The sequence below is a fragment of the Pteropus alecto genome, unplaced genomic scaffold (genome assembly GCF_000325575.1).
Source record: "Pteropus alecto unplaced genomic scaffold, ASM32557v1 scaffold281, whole genome shotgun sequence".
In the NCBI taxonomy this organism is placed as follows: domain Eukaryota; kingdom Metazoa; phylum Chordata; class Mammalia; order Chiroptera; family Pteropodidae; genus Pteropus; species Pteropus alecto.
This window is the reverse complement of record NW_006431909.1, coordinates 853311-863977: the sequence shown is the minus strand read 5'-3', so window position 1 is coordinate 863977 and position 10667 is coordinate 853311. Positions and strand designations below refer to the sequence as shown.

The 10667-nt window shown below is 38.6% G+C and overlaps 1 pseudogene; it reads left to right on the top strand.

Annotated features, from left to right (window-relative positions):
• Nucleotides 1-1565: 1565 nt before the first annotated feature.
• LOC102881946 lies at nt 1566-2822 on the top strand (annotated as a pseudogene).
• The last annotated feature ends 7845 nt before the right edge of the window (nt 2823-10667 follow it).

The following is a 10667-nucleotide window of genomic DNA, read 5'->3' as shown; positions in this document are numbered from 1 at the left end:
GTTTAAATAGGGCTCATTTGGCATGGGCCAATTGGTTAATTTGTGCTCAGATGGTTACAAAGTGCAGGAGTTGCTATGGGTTTCAGGTAGTTACAAAAGGTTACAAAGCGTGGGAGTTGCAATGGGTTACAGGCAGTTACATTTGTTGTTTAGACAGAACAAGCAAAAGGAAGGCTGTCTTTAGTTAATTTCAAGGTTGCCCTGCCCTATGGCCTATGCAGCAAGCATATCTACAGAAGCAAAACAAAGAGCTGATTAGCCTTTTGAATGAAAATTCCTCTTCAGGCCAAGTAGTGAATACAAAGGAAAAGTTTTTGAAGGAAATTAAAAGGGCTACTCCAATAAACATATGAATGATGAGAAAGTGAAATAGACTTATTGCTGATATGGAGAAAGTTTTAGTGATCTGGATAGAAGATTAAACCAGCCATAACATTACCTTAACCCAAAACTAATCCAGAGCAAAATCTTAACTCTATTTAAGTCTATAAAAGCTGAGAGGTGAGGAAGCTCCAGAAGAAAAGTTTGAAACTAGCAGAGGTTAATTCATGAGGCTTAAGGAAAGAAGTCATCTCCAAAACATAAAGGTACAAGGTGAAGCAGCAAGTGATGATGTGGAAGCTACAGCAAGTTATCTAGAAGATCTAGCTAAGATAATTCATGGTGACTACACTGAGCAACAAATTTTAAATGTAGACAAAACAGTCTTATATTGAAAGAAGATGCCATCTAGAACTTTCATATCTAGAAAGAAGTCAATACTTGGCTTCAAAGCATCAATCAAAGTACAGGCTAACTCTCTTGTTAGGGGCTAATGCAGCTGGTGACTTTAAGTTGAAGCCAATGTTCATTTGCAAGTCTGAAAATCCTAGGGCCCTTAAGAATTAAATCTACTCTACCTGCGCTCAACAAAGGCTGAATGACAGCATATTTGTTTACAAGATAGTTTACTGAATATTTTAGGCCCACGGTGAGAACTACATCTCAGAAAAGATGATTCCTTTCAAAATATCAATGCTTATTGATAATATAATTGGTCTCCCAAGAGCTCTGATGGAAAGGTACAAGATTAATGTTGTTTTCATGCCTTTTAATACAACAGTCATTGTGCAGCCATATCTCAGATGGTAATTTTGACTTTCAAGTCTTACTATTTAAGAAATACATTTTACAAGACTATAGCTGCCATAGATTGTGATCTTTCTGATGGCTTTGGGAAAAATAAATTTAAAACTTTTTGGAAAGAATTCACCATTCTAGATGCCATTAAGAACATTTAGATTTAGAAGGTTAAGAATATTACATAAACTTAATTGATAAAGCAGCAGCAGGGTTTGAGGGGATGAAGTCCAATTTTGAAAGAAGTTCTACTGTAAATAATATGCTATCAAATAGTATCACATGCTACAGAGAAAATGTTCTTGAAAGGAAGAGCCAATTAACGAGGCAAAGTTTATTGTTTTCTTATTTTAAAAAATTGCCACAGCAGAGGATATCTACATCATCTTGCCTTCATCTAAGATAAGCCTTGTATAGATAAAGAAAGCAGGAGCACTAAGAGGTATTTCATGCATGGGGTTTGTAAGAAAGGAGATAACTGTCACTACTCACATGACCTCTCTAATAGTCCATACATGTAGCGCGCAAGTATTTTCAGTGAGGGTACTATATTTACAGAGGCCGTGCAGATATGAACATAGCCCTTGAAACAGGAAGAAGTGACTGCTATAGATCTAACTGCAAAATTATCTCTTGCTGTTTCCTTAAGTCCCTCATTAGTAGTTAAACTGATCATTGAAATGAATGCAGGTGAAGTAGAGTCAAGAAATTCAAACTTTGCAACTATAGGAGCAGGTTCAGAAGACTGGGTAAATGCCATTGAGTTTGTTCTTGGGCAGCCTTACTGTGGCCATACTGCTTTTTCTTGCAATGAAGCACCCCTGCAGGGCTCAGTGACCAAGGAAGAATCAGAAAACGAGCAAACCGCAGTGGAAACAAAGAAGCAGCTCTGCCCCTATGCTGCAGTGGAAGAGCACTGATATGGGGAGAACTGTGTGTATTTCCATGGAGACTGCTGTGAATTAAGCTAAATATGTGTGGGCTGTAGGTTCCCAATCCAGTGGATGTTACCCAGCGATCATAACATATAAAATTTTGCATTGAGCCCCAGGAGGACATGGAGCTCTCTTTTGCTGTCCAGCACTGTAAGGACATGGTGTGTGGGATCTGCATGAAGGTGGTCTATGAGAAATCCAACCCCAGTGAATGCTGCTTTGGTATTCTGTCCAACTGCAAGCACACATACCATCTCAAGTGTATTCAAAAGTGGAAGAATGCTAATCAATTTGAGAGCAAGATCATAAAGTCCTACCTAGAATGCCAGATCACATCTAATTTTGCCATTCCAATTGAGTACTGGGTAGAAGAGAAGAAAAGAGGAGCAGAAACTCATTCAGAAATAAAAGCAGGCAATGAGCACCGAGGCGTGCAGGTATTTTGATGAAGGATATGGGAGATTCCTATCTGGAAGGAACTGTTTTTATAAGCACGTGTACCCTGATGGCTATAAAGAGGAGCCACAGAGACAGAAAGTGGGAACTTCAAGCAGATATCGGGCCCAATGAAGGAACCACTTCTGGGAGCTCAGTGTGGAAAGAGAACAGTATCCCCTTTGACAACAATGAAGATAAAGTTGTCAACATCTCGGTGAGATGTTGCTTATGCTTTTTGCTGCAGGTGAAAATAATGATCTGACAAATTCTGAAGACAACTGGGACTTGTTTCATGATAAGCTTGACGATTTTTGTGATTTGGATCTATAGAAGCTTTGCATGGCATGTGAACTGGTCTTCCAAGCCTCAGACAGTAGCTGTCCCCTGTGGTGGTGTGGCAGTGCCTGTGTTTCTCTCTCAGGCAGGCCTATCAGGTGCTGTAGTAATAATTTTTACCCAGGGCCTGTCTTCTCAATTCCTCCTTTCCCCTAGAAATCTGTTATTTTCTCTGTTTAAAAAGTTACAAAAATAAATCTTAAAGTTAGTTTTTTTGTAACATGAATTTAACTTCAGTTAGTGTAGATTTCATTACATCATCTGTTTTCAGCCTTACACAGTTTTAGGGTAAGTGTTTATGGACTTTCCGCACCCATTTTGAGGATTCCAGGTTCAAAAGTAATAGAACTGACCCTGCTTTGGGGTCCAAGAATAGGGGTGATGGGCGAAGGATTTAAACTGTGGCAAGTAGCCTTCTGCTACAGACTTAAGAGGTAAATACTTGAGGTTTCAGGTGAAATCTGCATATCTGTATTTTTACATCTGTTCCCTACCCTCTTATCCCCACCCTGTGCTTTCATTCTGTGGTTTTGGTCTCTTATTTAATTACACACAGTAATACTACTGGGTAACCAGAACCAGGCATGAATGTGTTGAGATTTTTACCATGACAGGAAAATTGTGAAAAAACACGTATAAAAGGTGTAATGGCGTAAAAGAAATGCAGAGTTGGAAGTTGAATCCCAAGGGCTGATAGACTTGGCATGAGTGTGATAAGCTCCTCATCCCTGCATAGATGCAGTATTCTTAGTGCCTTCAGAAACCCTTGGTTTAGTGGCTTCAGCCGAGTGTGGCAAACAGATCTCACAGGACAAAGCAGTATGTTGGTAGCTGTTAATAGAGCAGCGCTAGCTCTGTCTGTCTAAAAGAGAAATGGGCCTAGCCATAGAGAGTTAAAGCTATCTGATTATCCCATGCATTAACATAAACTAGGTCTTGGATACACAGTTGTATTTAATGTATAATGATCTCCTAGTCTTTCCAGTCCTGGCACTTTTTGACAAAACTCTGTCCTAGTTTGAGGGGGTTTGTTGTCGATTTTTGTGTTTGTTTTTATGTGCATTTGCCTCATTCCATCCCTGAGCTTTGCAGGTAAACACACGTAATTCAAAACTATGTTCTAAGGTGTCAGAGCCGAGCTGATCATGTCAGCTGTCTCTAGTGTCAGGGTCAGGGATATTGCTGACTGAGAAGGGAAGGTTTGATGGTGTGACGCCCAGTTGGAAGAAAGCACAAGAGGCAGACATGAGAATGAAACAGCAAGCAACAACTTTATTGTGCGGAGCTCACTTCTGTTGAGAAATGTAGTTCTATTGGGGAGTGCAGACTATTGCACGGGGCATGCAGTCTTGCGCACACTTCTCCTCCTCCCCTTTCTTGTGCTACCCTTCTCCTCTCCTCTTCTGTCCTCCAGGAGACTGCATGGCTCCTCATATAGTGGAGTACAAAAGTGGCCTTCAGCCACTCATGCGTGATACAATAAGCTGAAGTATGCTTACATATTTTCTAAATCTGGGGTCCTATTCCTAGCCGCAGGCCTGGATCATAGCCAGACCTTGGACCAGCCAGACCTTGGACCAGCCAGACCTTGGGCCATTCAGGCCTGGTGCCCACATAAGATATTTCTTATAGTGGAGTAATTGGTTTGCAGTAATAAGTCACACTTTTTCATTAAAGAAGAGGGTATAGTAAACCATGAGATTAGTTAAATTGTTAGAAGGATTTCCTGATTGTAAATTTTTGCTTTGTATTTTCTCTATTTTCTGAAAATAACTTGGAGATGCTCCCGAATAGTCCATCTACCACTTTCCTTGGATCCCACCAATTCTTTCACTTTAAGAGAAAACAAGTCATTCTTATAAAGGTCTCTGTATTTTGTAGGTGCCCTTTTCTAAGGAGCATTTTCCCCCTCCCCCAGAAAAAAAAAAGACGATTTAAATAAAACCATTAAAAGGGGGCCTCTGGTAAAGATGGCAGAGTACGTAAACTAACTATACTTGCCTCTTCTGACAACCACATCAAAATTACAACTAAACTACAGAACAACAATCATAGAGAGTTGCCTGAAGTTGGGCTGAAGAAAAGTCCTACAACTGGGAACACACAGAATAGGCCACCTTTAGACTGGTAGGAGGGGCAGAGATGTGGAATGGTCAGGTCCCACACCTGAGTGTGGAGGTTGAGAATCAGAAGGGATAGCTCAGCTGCAGAGATCTTCCCAGAGGAGTTTGGGGTCCCTGCCCATACCAGGCTCCGCAACCCAGGGTTCCAGTGCCAGAAAGGGAAGTCCCCATAATTTCTGGCTGTGAAAACTGGAAGAAGTTGTGGCTGAGTGAGATGGAGGGCCACAGGAGTCACAGACATTCCCCTTAAGGGACCCATATACATGGACTTACTGCTGACAGACTTGCTCACTTTGAGCTCCAGTGCTGGAGCAGAAGCTCGAAAGACACCATGGACATACGGGGAGGAACTAAGTTGCCTGGCTTCAAATCAAGGGCTGAAGGGGTAGCTTTCTCTCAGACAGAAGTGCTGGCAGAGGACATTATTCCTTTGTTCAGCCATCCCCCCATCCAGCATGCAGACCCAGGTGGCCATTTCTGAGTCTCCATCAACCTGGCTAACACTGATTGGCCCGTCTTGGTGATTTTCTGAAACCCTGCCCCATCCAATGTGTGGGCCCAGTGGATTTTTCTTGGTTCATGCTGCAAACTTTCCGAAAATCTCTGAAAAAAATCACAATACCTAAACAAGCAGCATCTGGCCTCAACATGCCCCGTCTTCTTGCTGAGCAGCCACAAGCCCAGCACTTAAAGCAGCTGGCCTTGTTTTGCAGCTTGGCCTCTTGAGGTACCTCCAAGCCCAATGTGGGTAGCGGCCATCTGCAGATTGCTTGGTGGGTCATGCCAGGTGGCCCCAGGTAGGGCACAGGCTACAGGGAAACTTCACCTGCAGCAGGGCCCCTCCCAGGAGGCTCTGACCAGAATGCCTGGAGGCTGTCTTTGGTCTGTTCCAGAGCATAACACAGGACCACATCCAAGGACAACACACCCAAAGGGCAGACTGGGCAGGCACAAGAGCCCTGATAAAATGAATCCTGTTCCATAGGGTCAGCCCCTGCACAACAGCTCCTCCACTGTAGTCACTAGCCAGTCCTCACAACTAATCAGCCCAAGGGTCAATCCCTCTCATTGATGTGCAAACAGCAATCAAGGCTCAAATAAAATAGGAGGGCACACACAACCCATACAAGCAACACACCTAAAGCACCCAGACTGTGAAACTGGGCCCACAGAACACTTACTACATAAGACCACTCTACTAAGATTGGGAAACATAGCAGCTCTACCTAATACATAGAAACAAACACAGGGAGGCAGCCAAAATGAGGAGACGAAGAAATGTGACCCAAATGAAAGAACAGAACAAAGCTCCAGAAAAAGGACTAAACAAAATGGAAACAAGCAATCTACCAGATGCAGAGTTCAAAACACTGGTTATAAAGATGCTCAATGAACTTAAGGGAAGAGTTGGTGAACTCAGAACTTTAACAAAGAGATAGAAAATATAAAAATGGAGATAGAAAACAAAAAAGAACTAGTCAGAAATAAAGATTACAATAACTGAAATGAAGAATACCTTAGAGGGAATCAATAGTAGATTACATGAAGCAGAGGATCAAGTCAGCTATTCAGAAGATAAGGTAACAGAAAACACCAATCAGAACAGCAACAAGAAAAATAATCTGAAAAAATGAGGGGTTCCAGGACAACATCAAGTGTACTAATTTGCATCATAGGAGTACCAGAAGGAGAAGAGAGAGAACAAGGAATTGAAAATCTATTTCAAGAAATAATACTTTAAAACTTCCCTAACCTGGCAAAGGAAATAGACATACAAGCTCAGGAAGCACCGAGTCTCAACCAAAATGAACCCAAAGAGGCCTATACCAAGACACATCATAATCAAAATGACAAAGGTTAAAGACAAAGAGAGAATCTTAAAAAACAGCAAGAGAAAGACAGTTACTTATAAAGGTGATTTCTCAACAGAAACTTTGCAAACCAGAAGGGACTGGTACAGAATATTCAAAGTGGTGAAAAGAAATGATCTACCACCAAGATTATTCTACCTTTTTCACCCTGCAAAACTATCATTTAGAATGGAAGTACAGATAAAGAGCTTCTCAGATAAGAAAAAGCTAAAGAGTTAATCACCACCAAGCCAGTATTACAAGAAATGCTGGAGGAACTTCTTTAAGAAGAAGAAAAATGAGATTAAAAATATGAAAAATAAAATAGCAATAACTACATGTCTAGGAACAATTACTTTAAATGTAAATAGATTAAATTCTTCACTCAAAAAGCATGGGGTCTTTTGGTTGAATGGAGAAGAAAACAAGACCCTTACGTATGCTGCCTGTGAGAGACACTTCAGATCAAAAGACACACACAGACTGAAAGTGAGGAGATGTAAAAAGATGTTTCATGAAAATGGAAACAAACAAACAAAAAAGCTGGGGTAGTAATACTTATACCAAACAAAATAGACCTTAAAACAAAACAAAGGCTATAACAAGAAACAAAGATGGACCCAATGATCCCACTTCTGGATATTTACGCAAAGAACCCCAAAACACTACTTCAAAGAGACATGAGAATCCATATATTCACTGCAGCATTATTTACAATAGTCAAGATATGGAGGCTACCTGGGTGTCCATTCATGGGTGAATGGATAAAGAGGTAGTATATAGATAAAATGGAATATCACTCAGCCCTAAAAAAAAAGAAAATGAAATATTGCCATCTGCAACAATGTGGATGGACGTAAAGGGTATTATGCTGAGTGAGTGGTATAAGTCAGACAGAGAAAGACAAATGCTATATGATTTCACTTACATGTGGAATTTAAAAAACAAAATAAATTAACAAACAAAACAGAAACAAACTCATAGATATAGAGAACATTTTGATGGCTGCCAGATGGGAGGGGGTTGGAGGGATGGGTGAAAAAGGAGAAGAGATTAAGAACTACAAATTGGTAGTTACAAAATAGTCACAAGGATGTAAAGTATAGCATAGGGAATATAGTCAATAATATTGTAAAAGCTATGTATGAGTCAGATGGGTACTAGATTTATTGGGGTGATCACTTTGTAAGTTATATAAATATCTAATCACTATGTTGTACACCTAAAGTAATATACTTTTGTATATCAACTGTAATTTAAATTTTTTTTTAACTTTTAAAAAGAAATAGTGACCAGAGGAGAGAAGGAAGAGTGGAGGGGAAAAAATTTTAAAAGTAAAATGTTTAATTAATTAATTAATTAATTTTTTTAAGAGGAAAAAAAAGAAATAGGGCCTTTGGGGAGTGATTAGATCATGAGGGCAGAGCCCTCGTGTATGGGATTAATGCCCTTATAAAAGAAGCCCAAGAATGATCCCTGCCACTTCCACCATGAGGTTACACTGAGAAGACTGCTGTAAGGAAGGGAGGTCTCTCACCAGACACTGAATCCGCCAGTGCCTTGATCTTGGTCTTCCCAGTCTATGGCCTTTTGTCATAGCAGCCTGAATGAACCTACCCAGTCTATGATCTTCTGTCATAGCAGCCTGAATGAACCAAGACACTGTTCTTTTCTAAAATGGGCCTTTATTGCTCTAAATTTCTAAGGGTCCAGAAGCTAATTCAGTTCAATAACTGTTCTTGGTGCTCTTGAAAAGGATGTGTATCCTGATGTTTGCGGGATAGAATGCTCTATAAATGCCAATTCATTCAAGTCAGTTGATAGTGTTGTTCACGTCTTCTGTATCCTTACAGATTTTCCATAGAATTTGTCAAATGACAAAAACAATACAATTTAGTAATGACTTTGATATCCTTTACTCAAGGGAAAACAACCCATGGCTCGTGGGAATACAGTGCCTCAAAAGCAGTGTAGCACCCTTCCCAAGGGATTTTAGGCAAGAGTGAGTTTTATAGAACTTTAGAAGTGGCAACATGAAAACAGGGCATAATTTTCTAGAAGGCTGGGAATTTCTTTATAGGACCAGCAATCAGGTTCTATTTTCTAGGGTAAGGTAAGCTAGCTAAAGCTGATTTGGAGGATTGTGATTAGTGTATGTAAGGTTTCCTTGACAATGAAGCATTTCCAATAGGTACAGGATAACAGGTTTAGATTTGTAACTGGGTTGGGACACTGGAGCAAACTTCATTTTGTGGTTTCTGACATATAAATTAAATTTAATAAATACTTCTATAAATGGTTGATGAGAAGTGTTGAGGTATCCAACTATAATTGTGAATTTGTCTTCTTTCAATATTTTTAGTTTTTACCCTTCATATATTTTGATAGTTTATTATTATTAAATTAATTTTTTCCCTGGTATTATTCTTTGCTCTGAATTATACTTCATCTGATATTAATATAGTCCACTTCAGAATGATATGTATTTTTTATCCTTTTACTTTTAACATCTTTATGTCTTTGTAGATATTATATATAGTTGTGATTTTGCTTTTTTAACCAATCTGAAAACCTCTGCCTTTTAATTAAAGTATTTAGACCACTTTTATTTAATGTGATTTAATGCTATTCTCCATTTTAAATCTACTATTTTCATATTTTCTACTTGTTGCATTTATCCTTTGTCTGCTTTTTCCTGCTCTTATATATCCTTTTGGACTAATCGAATATTGTTTTAGTATTTTACTTTTTCTCCTGTTGGTTTATTAGCTACAAGTCATGTTTATCATTTTATCATTTTAGTGGTTGTTTTAGTATTGTATCTCTTTAATTTATTACAATCTACCCTTAGGTGATATTATAACACTTCACATAAAGTTTAGGACCTTACAAAATGTACTTCCATTTTTCTACTCCCAACTTTTATGCTATCATTTCGTATAATTTTCTTCTAATATTGTACATGTCACACTGTATTATTACCTTTGCTTTAAACTGTAAATTAACCTTTTACATTCTTTAAATAATTAAAAAATTTAATGTTTATTAATGTAGTTACCATTTCGAGTGCTCTTCATTTCTTTGTATAGATCCAAAGTTGCATCTATGTAACTTTAATTCTACTCGAAGGCCTTTCTTTAACATTTTTTGAAGTGCTGATGATAAATTCTTGCAGCTTTCGTATATCTAAAAATGAATTTTGTCTTTGTTTTTAAAGATATTTTGCTGGGTTCACTTTTTTTTTTCTTTCAGTACTTTAAAGATGCTGCTCCACTGCTTTCTTATTTGCCTTGTTTCCGATGAAAAATCTGCTGTCATCCTTAGCTTTATTCCTCTGCCATAAGTTTTCTCTGGCTGCTTTTAAGTTTTTCTTATTATCACTAGTATTGTGAAATCGATCATGATGTGTTTTGGTGTAGTTTTCTTCCAATTTCTTGTGCTTGGGGTTCATTGGAATGCTTAGACTTAAGGGTTTGTGGTTTTTATCATATTTGGAATATTTTCAGCCAATTTTTCCTCAAATATTTTTTTCTGTACTCCTGCTCTCACTTGAGGATTACAGAATGTATATGAGGCAGCTTAAAGTTGTCCACGGTTGACTGATACTTGATTCATTTCTTTCTCTCAATATTTTTTCTCTCACTGTTTCATTTTGGATAGTTTTTATTACCTTGACTACAAGCTCACTAATCTTTTCTTCTGCAATAGTTCATTGGCTTTTAATCTCATCTGGTGTATTTTTCATTTGAGACATTTAGTTTTCATCTTCAGAAGTTCAATTTGGATCTTTTTTATATATTCCATGTCTCTACTGCACATGTTTAATATCTTCTCTAGCTTTTTTTCTCATATGGAATACAGTTATA